Here is a 5,455-nt window from a genome sequence, read left to right as displayed (position 1 = left end):
AATCGCTCATGCAATAAGTTTACTGAGAAGCGAATTTCTAAATGTTGGTACTACTTGAGAGAATAAGTAAATGAACTTCCTTGACTCCTACAAAACCTTCAAACTAGTCACTCGTGCAATCAAACTAAACGATAGAGGTGGGAAAAGGGAATCATTGTGGCTACTTAAGAGAGACGAAAGCATTTATGGAAGAAAAGACAAAATCTTACTGCCATCCTCCCTCAAGTATGTGTGATTTTGATGTAGAAAATTAAGAGCAACAATATCATGCCATCACAAGACATAAAAAAATGAAATAAAATACGAAAGGAGTGGAAAACAAGAGCACATCTTTCAGTGTCAATAGTTCCGAAATCAAAACATGTGAGGTAAGGTAAGGAGACGGCAAACGTTTGCAAGGGAAGTATAATTTCGGATTGTCCAGCCTGAGAGAAATGGACTATCACATTTCAGAAACAAGGAGATGTTTGTTTTCCCTCAGAGCAGCCATTACAGAACGGGCAGCACTCTCCCCCACTCGTCCCTGAGAGTGGAAGATTCTGAATGAACAACGAGACTGTGAGAAGACACTGTGGAGCGAAATAACGAATCCAAAATTACGTATCATTAGCACAGTGAACGACCTCAAGAAACTAAGAAGTTAAAGAAACAAACAACCTCCTAATACAAGAAGGTAGCTGAAACAAGCGGAAGTGAGGTGAATGGTGGTGCGAATATTGCGAGCGCAGTTTCGCTCAGTTCAACATCTTGGAGTTAACTGTGAGGGAGATACCACTAGACTGGCCGATGTGGCCGAGCGGTTCTGGGCGCTTCAGTCTGGAACCGCGAGACTGCTACGGTCGCAGGTTCGAATCCTGCCTCGGGCATGGATGTGTGTGATGTCCTCAGGTTTAAGTAGTTCTAAGTTCTAGGGGGCTGATGATCTCAGCTGTTAAGTCCCATAGTGCTCTGAGCCATTTGAACCATTTGAACCAGACACCACCAGCAGCGTAAAGCGAGTCCTGGAACTTTTTGTATTTGTGGATTGCATATATTCAGGGGCAAGGATACATTCAAGAGCAAGCCTATTGCCTATTGTTCTGTCGAATGGTTTATGACCCCTGGGGGTTGATTAATAACCACCTAGGGATAATCCCAAAGAAATCAGGTCTTGACAGATGGGAAAATTACCGAACTATCAGTTTAATAAGCCACAGCTGCAAACACAAATTCTTTATAGACGAATGGAAAAACTGGTAGAAACCGACCTCGGGGAAGATCAGTTTGGATTCCGTAGAAATGTTGGAACACGTGGGGCAATACTGATCCTACGACATAGGTTAAGAAAAGGCAAACCTACGTTTGTAGCATTTGTAGATTTAGAGAAAGCTTTTGACAATGTTGACTGGAATACTCTCTTTCAAATCCTGAAGATGTCAGGCGTAAAATACAGGGAGCGAAAGGCTATTTACAATTTGTACAGAAACCAGGTGGCAGTTATACGAGTCGAGGGACATGAAGGGGAAGCAATGGTTTGGAAGCGAGTGAGACAGGGTTGTAGCCTATCCACGACGTTAATCAATCTGTATATTGAGCAAACAGTAAAGGAAACAAAAGAAAAATTCGGAGTAGGTATTAAATTCATGGAGAAGAAATAAAAACTTTGAGGTTCGCCGATGACATTGTAATTCTGTCAGAGGCAGCAAAGGACTTGGAAGAGCAGTTGAACGGAATGTACAGTGTCTTGAAATGAGGATATAAGATGAACATCAACAAAAGCAAAACCATGATAATGGAATGTAGTCGAATTAAATCGGGAGATGCTGCGGGATTTAGATTAGGAAATGGGAGGCTTACAATAGTAAATGAGTTTTGCTATTTGGGGAGCAAAATAACTGATGATGGTGGAAATACAGAGGATATAAAATGTAGACTGGCAATGGCAAGGAAAGCGTTTCTGAAGAAGAGAAATTTGTTAACATCGAGTATAGATTTGTGTGTCAGGAAGTCATTTCTGAAAGTATTTGTATGGAGTGTAGCCATATATGGAAGTGAAACGTGGACGATAAATAGTTTGGACAAGAAGAGAATAGAAGCTTTCGAAATGTGGTGCTACAGAAGAATGCTGAAGATTAGATGGGTAGATCACATAACTAATGAGGAGGTATTGAATAGAATTGGGGAGGAGAAATTTGTGGCACAACTTGACTAGAAGAATGGATCGGTTGGTAGGGCATATTCTGAGGCATCAAGGGATCACCAATTTAGTATTGGAGGGCGGCATGGAGGGTTAAAATCGTAGAGGGAGACCAAGAGATGAATACACTAAACAAATTCAGAAGGATGTAGATTGCAGTAGGTACTGGGAGATGAAGAAGCTTGCACAGGATGGAGTAGCATGGAGAGCTGCATCAAACCAGTATCAGGACTGAAGACCACAACAACACAGGGATAATCTGTCCTGCTGAGAATCCCCCACCGTCCCCCTCCTCCATCTCCAGCCATGTGGAAAATGCCCAAACCCCCACTCCCCCTCACCAATTCAAGCACACTTTTTTAATCAAATTACTTGGCTAATTAATTAAAGTGATTATTCAATTAATGGCTATCACTCTGAGAAATTCCGCAGCTTTCCCCTCACCTTCACAGCTCTCATATCTCCTTCCTCATCTGGAAATTGGCAGAAAAAGTCTAAATCTGTGCTAACGAGGAAGGATCTCATGACACTAAATTCAAATCAGTGTCAATAATATATAGCTGCATACTCTTTGTTTCATCAGTTTGTGGGAAACAAGGCCCCTCACTGGTGGGAAATAACTCAGTTGCAGTACCTCCAGTCTTATGACGTCACCTCACATCCTGTTGCTGGATACTGGTACAGTTGAGTCAAAATCCTTTCTGCATCGACCCGACAACTCTTTGATTCCCCAGAAATATTGAAACACTTTTGATTTATCGCTTGCAGTTTAGTGGAAAATATCTCAGTAAATTCCAGAATGAGATTTTCACTCTGCAGTGGAGTGTGCGCTGATATGAAACTTCCTGGCAGATTAAAACTGTGTGCCGGACCGAGACTCGAACTAGGGACCTTTACCTTTGGAAGGTAGGAGACGAGGTACTGGCGTAATTAAAGCTGTGAGGTCGTGAGTCGTGCTTGGATAGCTCAGTTGGTAGAGCACTTGCCCGAGAAAGGCAAAGGTCCCGAGTTCGAGTCTCGGTCCGGCACACAGTTTTAATCTGCCAGGAAGTTTCATCTCATCAAATTGACTGTTTGAAATATTGCAATTTACAGGAAAAATACTTGTCATATATCCGAGGCCTTGTATGCACCGATGTGTGGTTATTGCAAGCACCCTCCTCCATCATCATTCCAGTACCCAGCGAAAAAATCTTCGAATCATATCTTCACACGACCACAGGGCATTAGTCTGTTTCCAGTACCTTCTTAGTATGGAATCCAAACACTACCGCAATACTACAGAAATGGTAGCGCAAGTGATTTAAAGAATAGGATTCAAACACCTTTCATCTGGATATCCATCATGCATAAACCATACATTTCTTCTTCTGCTTAATCGTTTGTTACATCACCACATCACTCTCAAAGGTATCAGGCTCATATTTACTATACACCAATAAGGAGTGCTAACCTCCTCAGCACGCATGCACATAGAGATATCGTGTATGACGCAGCCCTCATGACGAAATCTGGCCACCGAGGGGGCTGCTCGTTTCGAAATAGGAGGCAGAGTGCTACTATGTATATGATTCATTTGCGGGGCGGTACTCATGAAAGGTGTTGGTGACATCTTTCAACCTCCGACTTCACCGTACGAATGCGAGAATACCTTGTGGCTCCCATCCACATACCTAGAGATGGCAAATAGTATAAAATCTTACTGAATTTATAAAGTGTTTTGGTTAAGGATCATACTTTTGCACCTCCTGTCTGCTAATGGAAATTTCGTACAGTATTTTCGTCATGTGAGGTAGTTAGTGTAACAGGGTTTCCAATATGTTCACATGTATATAGCATTCCCAAAGTAATGGAAAAGGGTGGCTTAGCAACGCTACATAAATTGAGAATCATGCTGCAATGTCATTGGTTGAGAGGCAAGATTAAATTGACGTAATGAGATGCTTTTTGACGTGCCAAATTGTCGAGCATGGTGTTTTGGAACTTGGTTACTTGGGTAAAGTGCGTAGGAAACTTGGTAAAATTATGAAAGTTTATGGAAAATACGTAAAATTAATGAAAATGCAACAAAATATGAAGGACTCAGTGTACCCACGTGCTCGCCTAGGTTTAAGATAATCGTCCTATTCCTCCACCAGTGGCATTGGCTACTGATGGTGAATACTGTGAGATCTGAGTTTCTCCTGGCGTATACAATTTTCGAACAACTTACGGGATTTCAGCCAGGTAATGTTTACAGCGACCACCGATATATCGGCGGGAGTACAACCCGTCATTTTCAAGGCACAAACTGCAACGGACAGGCGATGTACAAACAAATTTAAAACCTCGATTCTTGGAGTAATTCAGGAAAGATAACACACACACACTGAACACCAGTGCCACCACAGATGACCAAAGTCAGAGGTAGGGATGGTGAAAGACTACGAACTAGCAGGTAAGGTAACATTGACTCTGTTCCTCTGTTTAATGGCGATGGAGAGAGCAGAATTCCAAGCAGAGTTTAAACAAAAAACTTTATCCCTGTTTACAAGGTTGCTAGCTAATTTAATCTCAACAGCTTCCTTAATAATACTGTCTCATAGCAGGGCATGCATGCCAATGTCTCGGTACTGTTATATAAGGTGACAAGTATACAAACAACGTTCGGCAATAGCAGATCTACTTGGCTGCTGTAATCGCGTGTGCCCAGTATATCGGTCCTCTACGGTCCTGATAGCCTGACCAATGTATGCCATGCTACAGCTACAAGGAATATGATATACACCCGTCTTACGTAAACCTAGAGCATCCTTTACAGAACCCAAAAGCATTCTAATTTTAAATGGAGGTCGGAAAACACATTTCATATCGTATTTCGGTGAAATGCGACCAATCGTCTTGGAAGTGCTTCGTGCATAAAGCAAAAAAGCAGTAGACTTAGGTGTCGACTCAGTATTATCATCAGTAACCAGATGCACAGCTGGTCGATGGTGCAACGCAGGTTCAGTCTGTCTTTCACCATAACCATTCTGACGAAATGTAGCATCAAGATAGGCCAGCTAAGCTGGCATAGTCTCAGTGTCGGAGATGACATGTGCCTTGTGTACCAAAGTACGAAGTACCCCGTCACTCTGAGCCAGGAGGTGACAACTGTCAGCCTGTAAATACAAGTCAGTGTGAGTACTTTTCCGGTAAACTGCAAGTCCCAATGATCCATCAACTTTTCTCCTAACCAAGAAAGGGAAGGAAACCATTCACTTCCACCTCCATCGTAAAACGAATGTTCGGGAGGATCGA

The 5,455-nt window shown here is 42.4% G+C and overlaps 1 non-coding gene across 1 annotated transcript; it reads left to right on the top strand.

Annotated features, from left to right (window-relative positions):
• Positions 1-3,130: 3,130 nt before the first annotated feature.
• Positions 3,131-3,205, top strand: Trnas-aga (transfer RNA serine (anticodon AGA)). The gene has a single exon. It is a non-coding gene; the product is annotated as a tRNA-Ser (tRNA).
• Positions 3,206-5,455: the final 2,250 nt, after the last annotated feature.

The sequence above is a fragment of the Schistocerca cancellata genome, chromosome 6 (assembly GCF_023864275.1).
Source record: "Schistocerca cancellata isolate TAMUIC-IGC-003103 chromosome 6, iqSchCanc2.1, whole genome shotgun sequence".
Lineage (NCBI taxonomy): Eukaryota > Metazoa > Arthropoda > Insecta > Orthoptera > Acrididae > Schistocerca > Schistocerca cancellata.
The sequence above is the reverse complement of the archived record's forward strand: the minus strand, read 5'-3'. Positions and strand labels throughout refer to the sequence as shown.